At 42.8% G+C, this 19,355-nt stretch overlaps 1 protein-coding gene across 3 annotated transcripts in view; it reads right to left on the bottom strand.

Annotated features, from left to right (window-relative positions):
- Positions 1–19,355, bottom strand: part of LOC129816573 (unconventional myosin-Ib-like) — a 149,712-nt gene extending 130,357 nt beyond the window's left edge. For 2 of the 3 annotated variants that reach the window (XM_055871195.1, XM_055871196.1), the window contains exon 1: positions 19,049–19,355. The gene's annotated coding sequence lies outside the window, so the exon portion shown is untranslated. The remainder of the gene's footprint in view (positions 1–19,048) is intronic. The other variant, XM_055871197.1, reaches the window with a different exon arrangement.

Below are 19,355 nucleotides of genomic sequence, written 5' to 3'. Positions count from 1 at the left end.
TAGTCATTTAAAAGATTACACTTACTTTTTCCATCCCCTCAAACACAAACAACCAAAAGTATGTGGACAGCTGCTTGTCAAACATCTCATTACAAAATCATGGGCATTAATAGGGAGTTGGTCCCCCCTTTGCTGCTATAACAGCCTCCACATTGTTATGTTGAAAACAGGAAGGCCTTTCCCAAACTGTTGCCACAAAATGGAAGCGCAGAATAATCTAGAATTTCATTGTATGCTGTCGCATTAACATCTCCGTTCACTGAAACTAAGGCGCCTAGCCAAACAATGAAAAACAGCCCCACACCATTATTCCTCCTCCAGCAAGCTTTACAGTTGGCACGATGCATTGAGTTAGGTAGCATTCTCCTGGCATCCGCCAAACCCAGATGATTCGTCCGTCGAACTGCCAGACGGTGAAACGTGATTCATCACTCCATAGAACGCGTTGCCACCGAGTCCAATGGCGATGAGCTGTACACCACTCCTGCCGAGGCTTGGCATTACGCATGGTGATTTTAGGCTTGTGTGCGGCTGCTCACGGAAACCCATTTCATGAAGCTGCCGATGAACAGTTATTGTGCCGACGTTGCTTCCAGAGGCAGTTTGGAACTCGGTAGTGAGTGTTGTAAACGAGGACAGACGATTTTTACGCACTTCAGAACTCGGCGGTCTTGTTCTGTGAGCTTGTTTGGCCTACCACGTCGTGGCTGAGCCATTGTTGCTCCGAGACGTTTCCACTTCACAATAACAGCACTTAGTTGACCAGGGCAGCTCTAGCATGGTAGAAATTTGACAAACTGACTTGTTGGAAAGATGCCATATCACGGTGTCATGTTGAAAGTCACTGAGCTCCTCAGTGAAACCATTCTGTCAATGTTTGTCTATGGAGATTGCATGGCTGTGTGCTCGATTCTATCCACACACCAGTCAGCAACAGGTGTGGCTGGAATAGCCGAATCCACTAATTTGAAGGGGTGTGACATACTTCTGTGTGTGTAAAAGAAAGGAAGTTGCCCTGCGCTCCCCAGGTTTTGTGCCTCGGAGGTCATTTCAACCCGAATCGGGTCTTTACTTTCAGATTGTCAGTGTATCCCATATGGCCCTTTGGTAAAAAAGTAGCACCCTATATAAAGGATAGGGTGCCATTTGGAACGCAGCCTCAGTTTGAGGAGCAAACCCAACCCTGCCTCTCTCAAGCAAAGCAGACGTTCATGGCCCACCCACAAGACAAGTGTGAGGTCCGTTCATCGATTACATAATTCACAGAGGAATCTCGCAAGTCCACTGTGTCGAGTCCACCGACTCGAAGGATTTCAACATGCAGAGGGAGCAGCCAATGAAACGGGCCCAAACCAAACCGCCGCTGAACAAACACAGCCAGCTCAAAATAAACTCTGCGGGATATGTTTAGAACTGTTTGTTATTGGCTGATCAAGAGCTCCTCTGGAGACCTCAGGCTTTCAGGTCCCACAGAGACAGCAGTTTTAGTTTCAGCTGCCTTTCCTGTCCAGGGACCATACTCATAAAACAGAGTAGGAGTATTGATCTAGGATCAGGTCCACCCTCTAACTCATTCATTAGGACTTTAAAAGGCAAATCTGATCCTAGATCAGTACTATTACATTAAGATGCTATTGAGAAAAAGGGCCCAGAACTAAGTCAGCAAGTGCTTGTAATGCAAACACGAGGCTTAATTCATAGTAACCTGTAAAGATTTCTGCAAAAACGACATAATCCAATATCTGTTGGGAAAAACAATTCCAACTAGGGATGCAAGATATCGCTATCGGACGATATTAGCTAAAAATGACAAAGTCGGTATCAGCGCAACGTCTAGTTTAGCGCCGATGTTAAAAACCGATGTCAACGCTGCCGTGCATACCTATATAACGTAGGTACATGACATAATGACACAATTGTGCGCTACACGTGGAACACAGCATTCCTAACCTAGCCCACAATGTCTTCTATGTGGATCGAGCAGTCAACAAGTCGAGCAGTCATTTGAAAGAGTAAGAAATTTTCAGCGAGACAACTCAAAGGCGAAATCCATTAAAGCCAAGAATGGAATTCAGTGCCCTTGACAATCAACCGTTCTCTGTAGTGGGTGATGTTGGCTTTCGCCGACTGGTCGAGCACCGGTACACACTACCAAGTGCGTTATTTTTCAGATGTTGCCCTACCGGAGTTACACAGGAATAGAGTCACTGCTATTAGCTTCAAGAAATACAGTCGAAGTCGGAAGTTTACATACACCTTAGCCAAAGACATTTAAACTGTTTTTCACAATTCCTGAGATTTAATCCTAGTAAAAATGCCCTGTCTTTGGTCAGTTAGGATCACAACTTTATTTTAAGAATGTCAGAATAATTTTAGAGAGAATGATGTATTTCATATTTTATTTCTTTCATCACATTCCCAGTGGGTCAGAAGTTTACACACTCAATTAGTATTTGGTAGCACTGCCTTTAAATTGTTTAACTTGGGTCAAACGTGTCAGGTAGCCTTCCACAAGCTTCCCACAATAAGTTGGGTGAAGTTTGGCCCATTCCTCCTAACAGAGCTGGTGTAACTGAGTCAGGATTGTAGGCCTCCTTGCTCGCACACGCTTTTTCAGTTCTGCCCACAGTTTATCTATGGGATTGAGGTCAGGGCTTTGATGGCCACTCCAATACCTTAACTTTGTCATCCTTAAGCCATTTTGCCACAACTTTGGAAGTATGCTTGGGGTCATTGTCCATTTGGAAGACCCATTTGCGACCAAGCTTTAACTTCCTGACTGATGTCTTGAAATGTTGGTTCAATATATCCACAATTTTACTTCCTCATGATGCCATCTATTTTGTGAAGTGCACCAGTCCCTCCTGCAGCAAAGCACCTCCGCAACATGGTGCTGCCACCCCAGTGCTTCACGGTTGGGATGGTGTTCTTCGGCTTGCAAGCCTCCACCTTTTTCCTCCAAACATAATGATGGTCATTATAGGCACACACCTGTGTCTGTCTAGCTATCCAGCTCTATATAATATAAGGTCCCAAAGTTGACAGTGCATGTCAGAGCAAAACCCATGCCGTCGAAGGAATTGTCCGCAGAGCTCCGAGACAGGATTGTGTTGAGGCACAGATCTGGGGAAGGGTACCAAAATACACTGCTCAAAAAAATAAAGGGAACACTTAAACAACAATGTAACTCCAAGTCAATCACACTTCTGTAAAATCAAACTGTCCACTTAGGAAGAAACACTGATTGACAATAAATTTCACATGCTGTTGTGCAAATGCAATAGACAAAAGGTGGAAATTATAGACAATTAGCAAGACACCCCCAATAAAGGAGTGGTTCTGCAGGTGGTGACCACAGACCACTTCTCAGTTCCTATGCTTCCTGGCTGATGTTTTGGTCACTTTTGAATGCTGGCGGTGCTTTCACTCTAGTGGTAGCATGAGACGGAGTCTACAACCCACACAAGTGGCTCAGGTAGTGCAGCTCATCCAGGATGGCACATCAATGCGAGCTGTGGCAAGAAGGTTTGCTGTGTCTGTCAGCGTAGTGTCCAGAGCATGGAGGCGCTACCAGGAGACAGGCCAGTACATCAGGAGACGTGGAGGAGGCCGTAGGAGGGCAACAACCCAGCAGCAGGACCGCTACCTCCGCCTTTGTGCAAGGAGGAGCACTGCCAGAGCCCTGCAAAATTACCTCCAGCAGGCCACAAATGTGCATGTGTCTGCTCAAACGGTCAGAAACAGACTCCATGAGGGTGGTATGAGGGCCCGACCTCCACAGGTGGGGGTTGTGCTTACAGCCCAACACCGTGCAGGACGTTTGGCATTTGCCAGAGAACACCAAGATTGGCAAATTCGCCACTGGCGCCCTGTGCTCTTCACAGATGAAAGCAGGTTCACACGCACATGTGACAGACGTGACAGAGTCTGGAGACGCCGTGGAGAACGTTCTGCAACATCCTCCAGCATGACCGGTGGGTCAGTCATGGTGTGGGGTGGCATTTCTTTGGGGGGGTGCACAGCCCTCCATGTGCTCGCCAGAGGTAGCCTGACTGCCATTAGGTACCGAGATGAGATCCTCAGACCCCTTGTGAGACCATATGCTGGTGCGGTTGGCCCTGGGTTCCTCCTAATGCAAGACAATGCTAGACCTCATGTGGCTGGAGTGTGTCAGCAGTTCCTGCAAGAGGAAGGCATTGATGCTATGGACTGGCCCGCCCGTTCCCCAGACCTGAATCCAATTGAGCACATCTGGGACATCATGTCTCGCTCCATCCACCAACGCCACGTTGCACCACAGACTGTCCAGGAGTTGGCGGATGCTTTAGTCCAGGTCTGGGAGGAGATCCCTCAGGAGACCATCCGCCACCTCATCAGGAGCATGCCCAGGCATTGTAGGGAGGTCATACAGGCACGTGGAGGCCACACACACTACTGAGCCTCATTTTGACTTGTTTTAAGGACATTACATCAAAGTTGGATCAGCCTGTAGTGTAGTTTTCCACTTTAATTTTGAGTGTGACTCCAAATCCAGACCTCCATGGGTTGATAAATTTGATTTCCATTGATAATTTGTGTGATTTTGTTGTCAGCACATTCAACTATATAAAGAAAAAAGTACTTAATAAGAATATTTCATTTATTCAGATCTAGGATGTGTTATTTTAGTATTCCCTTTATTTTTTTGATTCTGCAACATTGAAGGTCCACAAGAACACAGGGGCCTCCATCCTTCTTCAATGGAATAAGTTTGGAACCACCAAGACGCTTCTTAGAGCTGGCCTCCCGGCCAAACTTAGCAAGAACACAATGATCACTGACAGAGCTCTAGAGTTCCTCTGTGGAGATGGGAGAAACTTCCAGTAGGAAAACCATCTCTGCAGCACTCCACCAATCAGGCCTTTATGGTAGAGTGGCCAGACAGAAGCCACTTTTCAGTAAAAGGCACATTACAGCCCGCTTGGAGGGCAGTAAGAAACAAGATTCTCTGGTCTGATGAAACCAAGATTGAACTCTTTGGCCTGAATGCCAAGCATCACGTCTGGAAGAAGCCTGGCACCATCCCGACGCCAGCATCATGCTGTGGGGATGTTTTCAGCGGCAGGGACTGTGAGACTAGTCAGGATCGAGGGAAAGATGAACAGAGTAAAGTACAGAGAGATCCTTGATGGAAACCTGCTCCAGAGCGCTAAGGACCTCAGACTGGGGCGAAGGTTCACTTTCCAACAGGACAAGAACCCTAAGAACACAGCAAAGACAATGCTGGAGTGGCTTCAGGGACAATTCTCTGAATGTCCTTGAGTGGCCCAGCCAGAGCCAAGATTTGAACCCGATCGAACATCTCTGGAGAGACCTGAAAATAGCTGTGCAGCAACGCTTCCCATCCAACCTGAGAGCTTGAGAGGATCTGCGGAGAACAATGGGAGAAAACGCAAATACAGATGTGCCAAGCTTGTAGCGTCATACCCAAGAAGACTCGACGGTAATCACTGCCAAAGGTGCTTCAACAAAGTACTGAGTAAAGGGTCTGAATACTTATGTAAAACATTATATTTCAGTTTTTATACAATTTGCAAACATTTCTAAAAACCTGTTTTTGTTTTGTCCTTATGGGGTATTGTGTGTAGATTAGTGAGGACCTTTAAAAAATGTATTTTTAGAAAAAAGCCATTAACATAACAAAATGTGAAAAAATGTAAGGGATTTGAATACTTTCCAAATACACTGTAGATGGCAGCTAACAGCTGAATTGCTTATATATCAGGAAATTGAAGAAAACAAAATAAAATGTATTCCAAGGAAATATCTTAGAACTTTATTTATCTAATACATGTCGGCTCCATTATAATCGTCACAAATAGACTGTTTAGTTATAAACCAGTTTAACTGAAATTGTAAGCCTTGTCTTCAGTCAGTCATCATTAGCCTACCTGTTCACAGTGGGTTGGGTGGGAAAATATGGGACAACAGCAGAGTGGTTTGCCTCAGTTTAAACCAGATGGACCCTCTCAAACTAATTGAGGAAATAATAATCCACAAAAGCATTTAGAGCAGGAAGGTAATATACATTAACAGGAAGAACCCCGCTGCACCTGGTGCTAGACAACACCCGTTCTGGTTGTAGCTGAGAAACAGGCCACAACTGCTCTGGGCCATGTCCATTAGGCAACACAGACTGAAATGTGAAGGGACTACCTGGAATTGTCCAATAAGAAACATTCATTTTCATGCAAACATATTTTGCTACTGCGTGTCCTAATGAATAAGACCCTGACTTGCTGTAGCTTATAACAGACCACAGCTACTGTGGATGGGACTGCCTAGTCTAGGTGCATACCAGTGGAGGCTGGTGTGCGGAGCTATAGGAGGACAGGCTCATTTTAATGTCTGGAATAATATATAAATGGAACAGTATCAAACATATGAAACCATATGTTTGACTCAGTTTCATTCATTACAATGAGCCCATTCTCCTATAGCTCCTCCCACCAGCCTCCTCTGGTGTATGCTTTACTGCTGCTAATTTATGGGCCATACCTTTGGGACTAATTCACCATCTGCAATCAAATATCAATCATTACATTACCTGTGAAGTGCCCCCCCCCCAAAAAAAAGACAAGTAAATAGCCTATATCAAACAACTATTCTACTGTGAATAAGCACTGTGAATAATACAAAGTATGATGTCAGCTTCGGCTTAAGCTTCAGCTGAGAGTGAATTGCTCCGCTAATATTTTTCATGATTTCAACAAGGATCTGGATGAGCTGTTGCCCTGCCAGGCAGCACCATCAGCAACCAGTGACACAACACTACCCTATTTTATTGATGCATTTGTTGTTTTTGTCAAGGCAGCAGCTATTCTTCCTGGGATCCACATTAAAGAGACTGCTTGAACATGGAGCAGCCTGCCTGTCATATCGAATCCTATCGAGGGGGGGGGGGGGGGGGGGGGGACATGGTTGCCAGTTCAAGAGAATCAGTAAAACAATGCGGTGTTGTCAAACTGTAGATCAAATCTACTTAGGATTTGGGTATGTACATAATTGGATGAGTTTACAGTGCATTAGCAAATCAGTTCTGTCCCGACAACAAATAGATTTCATAGTATGACAAAAATATTAAGCATCTTACTCATTCATAATCCATAAGATTAAAGAGAAACTCAATTACATGGCCTAAAAATATAAAAAAAGCTTTTGCCATATGAAATGTCTACTTCAAATGACTGTTACATGTAGGTCTTGGTCCTGGGGTTACAAAGCAAGTCACCTAGATAATATTGGTGCTGGCTTACCGCCAGCGTTTGACATTGCCCCATATTTCAAGATGAGAGCAGCGAAAATAATGTATAATTAAAGGTTCCTGGACTGGGGGTATAAGAGATTTCCACTCACATTGCGTGGTGTGAAAGAATTCAGTCCGTCACACCCTCGGGCAGAGCAACACACACAAGGCTATATAACAAAAAAATTAACTATGCTTTGCATAGTGCCAAATTAAAAATGTCTAGCTGCTGGATATTGACTTGAAAGGAAGCCTGATGTACATGTTTAACCATACTACAATTTCACCTTTATAAATGTAATCTAAATGAAAAACAAATTAAAAAAGGTCAACAAAAACATTCGTAATCAGTATGATACACCACGAGCCAGACGAACCTAAGCGCCAGTCTACCTTGCATGATAGTGCAGCTTGAGCAAACAAATGATAAAGTTCATTATTGCATTTAATTGACTGCAAATCCCATGGTAGGGACAGAGGTTGTGTGGGTTGTGAGATAACATCACAGCTTGTTCACAATCACAGCGATTATAAACAAAGAGACGAGGCAGTCGGTAAGGCATGCTGAGGAGCTTTAGTAAAGCAGGGAGAGAGAGATGCATCATTGGGAGGGGGGTTGGTGGAGGAGGATAAGAGCAACGGAAGGCTAGGACAATGACCTGCAATACTAGAGCATGGAGTTGTGTGTATCATTCCTCCTTCCCTGCATTTATAAACTGCTTAACGCCACTGAATGAACTGACAAACAGTGATGGTGAGAGGATTTCTCTAGGAGTGGATCTGGATTCATCATGGGAATACTTAGTGTGCTCAGAAGGCCATTCGACTTGAAATGATGCATGTTGTGATCGTTATCAGGAAGGAATGATTAAGCATCTTGGCACTTGGTCATGGCTTCATCACAAATGGCACCCTATTCCCTACATACTATAGTACACTACCCATACGGCTCTGGTCAAAAGTAGTGCACTATATAGGGACTAGTGGCATTTGGCCATGATTCCAGATCTGTGCATCATACTTGTGTTTGCACAACATTAGTGTGGTTGACTCCAGTAATAGGTCTATCAGAGTACAGTCAGAGAGCGAGAACATAACACAGGCCCATTTCTCCTAAATGACATTACTTTGTGTGGTAAACTCGCTCTGGCGAGTCATGCAACTGAATACAATATACTCCTCCTTCAGAAAATAATCATAATTGTAATGTCTAGCTCAATTACACCTAGCCTATTAGAACTGTAATTCTTTAAAAAGAATACTGCTGGCCATGAGTCAAGAACAACATGATCTGATATAGGGCAAGTCTGATATAGGGCGGTAACAGAATGATGCAGACTCAGATTTTTCAAAAGCCGATGATTGCAAAGTTAAACCATACAACTCTATGCATAAGGACTACTTGTAAAAATTTCCACGGAAAATTTGCCACCAACAGAATGACACTATGTGCCATCATTCTGTTACCAAAATATGCATCTGCACTTTTCAAGTAAATGTGTTTCTAAAAGTGTTAGTGGAAATTGTTAAAAGTCGTCCTTGTGCACAGAGTTGTATGGTTCAACTTTGCAATCATTGATTTTTGTGTGACATACATTTTAAAGTGAAAATTTTAAAATGTTTAAAATGTTCAGCATCATTCTGTTACAGTGGAATTGCCTTGTACAGTAAGGCTGACAGAGACACTTAGAAATAACATTCATAGAAACATAGATACTCCTTAGAAACTCAAAGGTTAGGCAACAAGTCTGGTCAAAAGACACACAACTCATAAATAATCATAATACATTGAAAGTAGTGATGTACTGATATGACATCTTAGTCATCTTTTAAGCATTCTAGTACAGTTAAATAGTTAACACACACACACACAGAGCGGTCCAAGGCACTGCATCTCAGCGCAAGAGGTGTCACTACAGCCCCTGGTTCGAATCCAGGCAGTATCACATCCAGCCGTGATAGGGAGTCCCACAGGGCGGTGCACAATTGGCCCAGCGTCGTGCGGGGCGTCATTGTAGATAAGAATTTGTTCCCAACTGACTTGCCTAGTTAAGGTTACACACACACACCAAAAAGTTATTTTGTTGGCATTTATGCATGTTCCCATTACCAGTAAAACATAATCAAAACCTATTTCTTTCACTTACTTGCTGTGCCATTTCCTTGTTCATTTGTTCAGTCGTTTCATTCTAAACCAGAATTTCTATGGAACGCCGTTTGGGTCTTTGCGTGTCAAAAAAGATACACGTCAAATAAGCTTGTTGACCAATCAGGATCGGAATATGACTGCACGTCACATAATAATTTACCGCGTTCATTAATCTTTTAAGTAGTTATTACACCATCACTCGTATTTCATACATATGTCATAACGATGATGCTGGTAAAGTTGTCTCGCGCACCTACAGTGCTGGTCATTAAAAAAAACGTAGCTAGCTCATGGTGCAAACAGTATTCTTCCCCCAAAACATAGCAAAACCGACAATCTAAAATAACCCTAATATACAAGACAGTTCTTATTTTATTAATGGTGGTCGGATCCATATATGTGACGCTAGCCACAATACAGATTAGCCACAATAGTGGACTTTGCGGTTAACCTTCATAAATAAGAGTATGGTATAATTCTACAATTTGTATTCATTTGCATCCCTGTCAATGACGTACTTTTATTTTGAAGTTAAACTGGAAATTCCTCGTGCCTAGTCCTTATTGTGGCTAGCTTTACAACACACAACCCGATCCGGTCGTCCGTCACTAGCCAGATGAAGCTAGCTGGCTGCTTATAACGTTAGCTTTGGGCAACAGGGTTCAGTAGCTGGCTAGCTATTTATTGTCATGAACTGAAGTTCAGTTTCAATAGGCAAACAACAATACTTACAAGGATCCCTAAATCATTGCTAAGAATAATAAAAATGACTGCAGTTTCTACTGGTCATTGTTTTCAGGCTGGTTGTATTGGTGCTAGTTAGGTACCAAGCTAAAGCTAGCTACCCCAGAAGTTGCGGTCGAACAAATAATGCTTTATTTCCAACGCGGGTACTGTAAACACATCGTTCGAGGCCGTTGTTTGCAGACGTTTTTGTACAGCTTTGACAGTGCTACTGTATCTTTCTTTGACACGCAAAGACCCAAACGGCGTTCCATAGTATGTACTTCGTGAAACTAAAAGCAGTGATGCTATTACTGTGTAACTCCGGTAGGGCAAGATCTGAAAAATAACGCACTTGGTAGTGTGTACCGTTGCTCGACCAGTCGACGAAAGCCAACATCACCCACGGCCGAGAACGATTGATTGTCAAGGGCAATGAATTCCATTATAATTCCATTACAATTCCCCCCCGCAGCTTCTCCTTCACCCAAATCCAGATAGCAAATGTTCTGAAAGAGCTTCAAAACCTGGACCAGTACAAATCAGCTGGGCTAGACAATCTGGACCCTCTCTTTCTAAAATTATCCGCCGCCATTGTTGCAACCCCTATTACCAGCCCGTTCAACCTCTCTTTCATATCGTCCAAGATCCCCAAAGATTGGAAAGCTGCCGCGGACATCCCCCTCTTCAAAGGGGATGACACTAGACCCAAACTGCTACAGACCTATATCTATCCTGCCCTGCCTCTCTAAAAAGTATTCGAAAGCAGAGTTAATAAACAGATCACTGTCCATTTCGAATCCCACCGTACCTTCTCCGCTGTGCAATCCAGTTTCCGAGCCGGTCACCGGTGCACCTTAGCCACGATCAAGGTACTAAACGATATCATAACCGCCATCGATAAAAGACAGTACTGTGCAGCCGTCGTCATTGACCTGGCCAAGGCTTTCGACTCTGTCAATCACTGTATTCGGCACTCAACAGCCTTCGGCACTCAACAGCCTTGGTTTCTCAACAGCCTTGGTTTCTCAAATGATTGCCTTGCCTGGTTCACCAACTACTTTGCAGACAGAGTTCAGTGTGTCAAATCGGAGGGCCTGTTGTCCGGACCTCTGGCAGTCTATGGGGGTGCCACAGGGTTCAATTCTCAGGCCGACTCTTTTCTCTGTATAAATATCAATGATGTCACTCTTGCTGCGGGTGATTCCCTGATCCACCTCTATGCAGACGACACCATTCTGTATACTTCTGGCCCTTCCTTGGAAACTGTGCTAACTAACCTCCAAACGAGCTTCAATGCCATACAACACTCCTTCCGTGGCCTCCAACTGCTCTTAAATGCTAGTAAAACCAAATGCATGCTTCTCAACCGTTCGCTGCCCGCACCCGCCCGCCCGACTAGCATCATCACCCTGGACGGTTCTGACCAAGAATATGTGGACAACTATAAATACCTAGGTGTCTGGCTAGATTGTAAACTCTCCTTCCAGACTCATATCAAACATCTCCAATCCAAAAACAAATCTAGAATCGGCTTTCTATTTCGCAACAAAGCCTCCTTCACTCACGCCGCCAAACTTACCCTAGTAAAACTGACTATCCTACCGATTCTCGACTTCGGCGATGTCATCTACAAAATAGCTTCCAATACTCTACTCAGCAAACTGGATGCAGTCTATCACAGTGCCATCCGTTTTGTTACCAAATCACCTTATACCACTGCGACCTGTATGCTCTAGTCGGCTGGCCCTCGCTACATATTCGGCGCCAAACACACTGGCTCCAGGTCATCTATAAGTCTTTGCTAGGTAAAGTCCCGCCTTATCTCAGCTCACTGGTCACCATAGCAACACCCACCCATAGCACGCGCTCCAGCAGGCATATTTAACTGGTCATCCCCACAGCTAACACCTCATTTGGCCGCCTTTCCTTCCAGTTCTCTCCTGCCAATGACTGGAACGAATTGCAAAAATCACTGAAGCTGGAGACTTACATTTCCCTCACTAACTTTAAACATCAGCTATCTGAGCAGCTAACCGATCGCTGCAGCTGTACATAGTCCATCTGTAAATAGCCCACCCAATCCCATAATGTTTTTATTTACTTTTCTGCTCTTTTGCACACCAGTATCTCCACTTGCACATCATCATCTGCTCATTTATCTTTATCACTCGTGTTAATCTGCTAAATTGTAATTCTTCGCTACTACGGCCTATTTATTGCCTACCGCCTCATGCCTTTTGCACACACTGTATTTCGACTATTTGTTTCTACTGTGTCATTGGCTTGTTTATTCCATGTGTAACTCTGTTGTTGTCTGTGTCACACTGCTTTGCTTTATCTTGGCAAGGTCGCAGTTGTAAATGAGAACTTGTTCTCAACTAGCCTACCTGGTTAAATAAAGGTGAAATTAAAAAAATACTTTAAAAAAATAAATATTTGCTTTAATGGATTTCGCCTTTGAGTTGTCTGGCCTAAATTGTCTTACCCTTTCAAATGACTGCTCGACTTGTTGATTGCTCGATCCACACAGCAGACATTGTGGGCTAGGTCAGGAATGCTGTGTTGCACGTGTAGTGCAAAATTTTACGTGGCGTCATTACGTCATGTACCTACGTTATATAGGTATACTATGCACAGCAGCTTTGACATCCAATATATCGTGCATCCCTAGTTGAAAGTGAATGTAAAGTGCTGATAAAAGGGTAATTGACTTGGTACAGCAAAACATATTCATGAACAACAATTTATAGTCTACAGCTTTAACATTCCCTGTCAGAGCCGAAGTCAGAGTCCTTCCTGGGGCAACAGGGACTATTAGGACTTGACATTAGTTTGAAATTTAATATTAAATAAATTGTTGTCATTTTTGCTGGAGGTGTTTTATAGAGGGTAGGTTAGGACCAGCTATTTACTCTCGTTTTCCCTTCAGCAAAGCAACCAACCATGCCTGTTCCCAACAAACAAAAAAGGTCCCAACTAGAGAGCACCACCACCACACAGCAAATCTATTTGCCTTGTTGACAGTGAGAGACAGCGGGGTAGTGGTCCCTACCTCCCTCACAATCACCACTAGTCCACCCAATGAGCCCTGTTAGCCTCAAGTGATGATCACTACTGCTGCAGATGATTTCGGGGTGTGCTGTTGGTCTGCCTGAGCAGGGTTCCCACACTTGGTCCTGGGGCCCCCCTTGGGTGCACATTTTGGATGTTGCCCTATCACTACACAACTCATCAAGCTTTGATTATTTGAATCAGCTGTGTAGTGCTAAAGTGGAAATAAGGGTTCCTCTACGACGCCCCTTCATGCCGTGGCCCTGCCTTGAAATGTTTATATGGGGGATGTCCTGTTCAATCCAAGTGCTGCACCAGACCTGATGGATTTTAGCTACCAACTAACCACCCCACAGGGTTAATACCCCTGGTCCCAGTCCCTGCCTCCCTCCACACTCTCACTCCCTGCACATGTGCCTCTCCCTCTCAAAAGTATTGCCATAACAGGGTACAACACGCACAGCCACAACATCCTATGCTGCCCTGTGGGAGGCCAGGTTATTGCCATTAACCTTATAGTGCCCCCCATTCCTTGATTTATTGGATACAAAATACTTCTGTGACACAACATGTTCTAGGTTTGCCAGCCACACACAATCTGAGAGAGCAAACTTAAATATTACACTACCTCAATGAATGTACCTTACATTTGCAGGTTTTGTGCAGTGAAGTCTTGTCGGTGGGCTACAGTACAGTATGTAGCTCTGCTGAGGCTTAGTTTCAGCAACTGAATGGGAAAAGCAGCTGCCCTGGATTTTAGTAGCATTGAATCAAGTTGAACAGTAATACTTCCTGTAGGGAGATGATGCATTACACAGGAGTTCAAGGGTTTCAATTTGTACAATCTTAAATCTGGTGACTGACAGTCCCTTCAACAAATCATCTTGCTCTTCCCTTGCTGATAAGGTACGTATTTTTTTATTAATTGTTTAAGTCAGATAAACAACATAGGAAACACACTAGTCTGTCAGCCTATACCACTTCTAGTAGTAAAGAGGATATCCCTACATATGTAGCCTCCTCCTGTGATGGTCCCATCCTTGAAAAACATTTACCAAAAGCCTATCCCACATTACATATTGGAGATGCCAACCAGGAACAGCTAGCACCAAGGGAAATGGAACACAAGCATTCCCAGATATAACTTTGACATTCCCCTTTAGAACATGAGCATTCTATGATGAAACAGGGAATGCTCAGGGAACAGGGAATGGGCTTTCATAAATATACAGTTGAAGTCGGAAGTTTACATACATTTAAATTCAGTTCCACAATTCCTGACATTTATTCATCGTGGTAAAAATTCCCTGTCTTAGGTCAGTTAGGATCACCAATTTATTTGAAGAATGTGAAATTTAAGAATAATAGTAGAGAATTATTTATTTCATGTTTTATTCCTTTCATCACATTGCCAGTGTGTCAGAAGTTTACATACACTCAATTAGTATTTCATAGCATTGCCTTTAAATTGTTTAACTTAAGTCAAACGTTTCAGGTAGCCTTCCACAAGCTTCCCACACGAAGTTGGGTGAATCTTGGCAGATCTGGTGTAATTGAGTCATGTTTGAGGCCTCCTTGCTCACACGTTTTCAGTTCTGCCCACAAATGTTCTAAGCGATTGAGGTCAGGGCTTTGTGATGGCCACTCCAATACCTTGACTTTGTTGTCCTTTAGCCATTTTGCCACAACATTTGAAGTATGCTTGGGGTCATTGTCCATTTGGAAGACCCATTCGCGACCAAGCTTGAACTTCCTGACTGATGTCTTGAGATGTTGCTTCAATATATCCACATAATTTTACTTCCTCATGATGCCATCTATTTTGTGAAGTGCACCAGTCCCTCCTCCAGCAAAGCACCCCCACAACATGATGCTGCCACCCCCGTGCTTCACTGTTGTTCTTCGGCTTGCGAGCCTCCCCTCTTTTTTCAAAAAAAATAACGATGGTCATTATGACCAAACAGTTCTGTTTTTGTTTCATCAGAACAGAGGACATTTCTCCAAAAAGTACAATCTTTGTCCCCATGTGCAGTTGCAAACCGTAGTCTGGCTTTTTTATGGCGGTTTTGGAGCAGTGGCTTATTCCCTGTTGAGCGGCCTTTCAGGTTGTGTCAATATAGGAATCCTTTTACTGTGAATATAGATACTTTTGTACCCGTTTCCTCCAGCATCTTCACAAGGTCCTTTGCTGTTGTTCTGGGATTGATTTGCAGTTTTCGCACCAAAGTACATTCATCTCTAGGAGACAGAACACATCTCCTTCCTGAGCTGTATGACATATGCGTGGCCCCATTGTGTTTGTACTTGCGTACTATTGTTTGTACAGATGAACGTGGTACCTTCAGGCGTTTGAAAATTGCTCCCAAGGATGAAACAGACTTGTGGAGGTCAACATTTTTTTTCTGAGGTCTTGGCTGATTTAGGTTGTGCCTCTACACCTGCATTGATTGCTGTTTGGGGTTTTAGGCTGGGTTTCTGTACAGCACAGATATAAAGCCCTTCTTACATCAGCTGATAAGTAAATTTGATTTCTTTTGATTTTCCCATGATGTCAAGCAAAGAGGCATTGAGTTTGAAGGAAGGCCTTGAAATACATCCACAGGTACATCTCCAATTGACTCAAATTATGTCAATTAGCCTTTCAGAAGCTTCTAAAGCCATTACACCATTTTCTGGAATTTTCCAAGCTGTTTAAAGACACAGTCAACTTAGTGCATGTAGACATCTGGCCCACTGGAATTGTGATACAGTGAATTATAAGTGAAATAATCTGTCTGTAAACAATTTTTGGAAAAATTACTTGTGTCATGCACAAAGTAGATGTCCTAACCGACTTGCCAATACTATAGTTTGTTTACAAGAAATCTGTGGAGTGGTTGAAAAACTAGTTTTAATGACTCCAACCTAAGTGTATGTAAACTTTGGACTTCAACTGTATATGTATCGATCTCTCACAGTTGAAGTGGACAGAAGAGTTGAGCCTCTCCATCACCCTCACAACCACCTCTTGGGGCAGAGCTAATGCTGCGTTCACGTGCTAGTCAGAACTAGGACATTTCCGACTTGCTAACTGGTTGTAGTTATTTAAGTAAAAATACTTTAAAATACTACTTAAGTCGTTTTTGGGGATATCTGTACTTTACATTTGACAACTTTTACTTCACTACAATCCAAAAGACAATATTGTACTTTTTACTCCATACATTTTCCCTGACAACCAAAAGTACTTTTGAATGCTTAGCAGGACAGGAACATTGTCAAATTCACACACTTATCAAGACAACACGTGGTCATCCCTACTGCCTCTGGCCTGGCAGACTCACTAAATACAATTGCTTTTGTAAATAATGTCTGAGTGTTGGAGTGAGCCCCTGGCTATACATACATTTTAAAAACAAGAAAATGCTGCCGTCTGCTTTACTTAATATAAGGAAATTGAAATTATTTATACTTTTACTATTGATACTTAAGTACATTTTAGCTATTAAATTTACTTTTGAAACTTTAGTATATTTAAAACCAAAGACTCTTACTCAAGTAGTCATTTACTGGGTGACTTTCACTTGAGTAAATATCTATACTTTTACTCAAGTATGAAAATGGGGTACTTTTTCGACCACTGCCGAACACAAATAATGGTGGAAAACACTGGCATAAACTATGCAAATACTAGACAAATAGCAAGATACAAATGAGACAACACTAATTTCCTTATCAAAATCAATTCACCTAGCTGTGCTTCCGATTTATTGTCCCCAGGTGGGTAAATAAACAGCCATTGAGACAAACTCCCCAAACTTTGGGGCAGCGCCGCACCATCCACATATGCCTGTTTGATCAGTCCCACTAATTAAAAGGTGACTAGGCTCATGAAGGCAGTGTCATAGCTGATGAAACCACAGTAATAGAGAAAAGGGGAACTGTTCTCTGGCTTGCTGGATAGACTTATGGTGCACATGGGCTGAGTGTGCCATTCCCCATTGTCATAACTACAATGTCCATTTGGTATTTTTATGAGCAATTCAATTTGGTCTTTTGGCAGTGAACAGCTGAGGAGACTATAGCATAGATTCTTTATCCTATCTATAATAGACTATACATGACCTGTATGAGCAGTCAGCCTGGAATCAATTAGTTCCTCTGAACCAGTGTCTTTGATAGCAGCACTCTGTAGTGGCATTTCAAACATAGCTACTGATCTTCAACGGTACTAGAATTATTTTTTATTTTTTTGTAATTGGGCTTACCCTTTCTGTTAGGCATGCTGTGTGACACAGAATAACCTATTCCCTAAACAGACAAAGTTGAGTCCAGAAAACAAAACAGGAGGCAATTCTCCTTTGTATGAAGCACAGTGACAAGAGACGTTGGGTTCGAATCCCTGTGAGGTTCCAGTACTTAAAATTAAAATCACATGAGACCCAGACCCTGGTTGCATCTGAACTACCAAGCTACATTAGAAAATGCAGACCTAAACCAATTTTTGTTCATGTCTTTGGGCCTTCCATGATCCAAAATTCCAAGGTCATATGGATGTCTGGCCCCTGCTACAGTGCATTAGGAAAGTATTCAGACTTGACTTTTTCCACATTAAAATTGTGTCGTCGTCCCCCCCCCCCCCTCAATCTACACAAGACCCGAAAATGACAAAGCAAAAACTTCTAAAAACCTGTTATCACTTTGCCATTATGGGGTATTGTGTGTAGACTGATGAGGAAAAAATATAGTTTAATACATTTTTGAATAAGGCTGTAACATAACAAAATGTGGAAAAAGTAAATGGGTCTGAATACTTTCTGAATGGACTGTAATAAGGGAATCACAGGAGGAGGAAAAGTAGAGAATCTCTGGGATGTTTCTCAGAGAACAAAAAAATATTTTTATGCTTTAAAAAGTTGATGGCGTGGTACAGTAGGCAGTAAGTACTGTAAGAAATTCAAAAAGTCATGCAATCACTGTAGGTTGTGTCTAATTCATTAGAAGGGTAGGCTATTTCAAAGTGTATGCAACTTAAGTAAATTATTTGTGTGTGAAATCACATTCTTGTAGGCTAGTAAAGTGTGGACCACAGTAAGGACACTAACATAGCCACGTGAGTGCATGAAATCTACGATAAGTCATCTACTTTGTCTTAGAAAAGTTGCACAGCTTTCTTCACCCTTGTCCTACAAATCTCAATAAAAGCACCGTTCTCTCAACGTTGTGTTTAGCTTCAGCGAAACAGCAGATGTTCACATTATTGATTAACAATACACAATCGCCATAGGTTTGGACGAGGGGAGACAAGTAACGAAAGTAAAACCACCCCTCCTGAGAGTAGTTTACCAATCTCTTCGCAAATAAAACATACCCCCCACCCCCGAAATAGAACATGGGCTCAGGGAATGAATGGTCAGAAACGATTATCAGTGAAAAAGTATTGCAAAACCATTACGCCAACCAAACAAACTACACGTATTCAAAGACAAAAAAGCAAGGATGCGTCAAACATTTAGGGGGTAGTCTAACGCAAAATGTTACGTGGCATTAGAGTTGCACAAGTAGGACAAATCAACTAAGGAAGAACAGAATAAGATATGTTAAAACCTTCACCATAAACGCCCAGGGACTAGTGACTGCAGTGTAAATAATGGGGAATAATGCTACTACATAGACACGTAATATCATGTGGGTTTAGTCCGATTCTCTCAGATTCTGCAACCAACGCGGAATAGTCAATTAGGCTACAAAGTAACATTGAAGTGATACAAAAAAAGTTGCAAACACTAGATGTAAGGCTAGCATTTAATGTGCTAGTCTACACAGTGGCACATGTGAAATTATAATATTCTACTTGCCTCTGAATTGGAAATGTTGTCCCTTAATCCACTCTGGAGGAAAGTGAAGAATCCCGGGAATATCCCTTCAATTGAAAAGAGGCTCCTCTATTCCCGTTGTCTTTTTTAGTTATCTGCGTTGTGAACGTGCCTGGACGCGTCTCTCATCCGGCTAGGAGGACTTCCACTTGAGCACTGAGGTGGATAAGGACTACGGGTCCACGGGCATAGGGAGCGGCTGGCTGCACAAAGTGCTGCTAGGCGTCCTTCAACGTTAATCACCACCAGTAAGAGAGCGAGATAAAAAAAACGTCCTAAATTCTCAGAT

Source organism: Salvelinus fontinalis, chromosome 19 (genome assembly GCF_029448725.1).
Source record: "Salvelinus fontinalis isolate EN_2023a chromosome 19, ASM2944872v1, whole genome shotgun sequence".
NCBI lineage: Eukaryota > Metazoa > Chordata > Actinopteri > Salmoniformes > Salmonidae > Salvelinus > Salvelinus fontinalis.
This window is presented reverse-complemented; position numbering and strand designations above follow the sequence as displayed.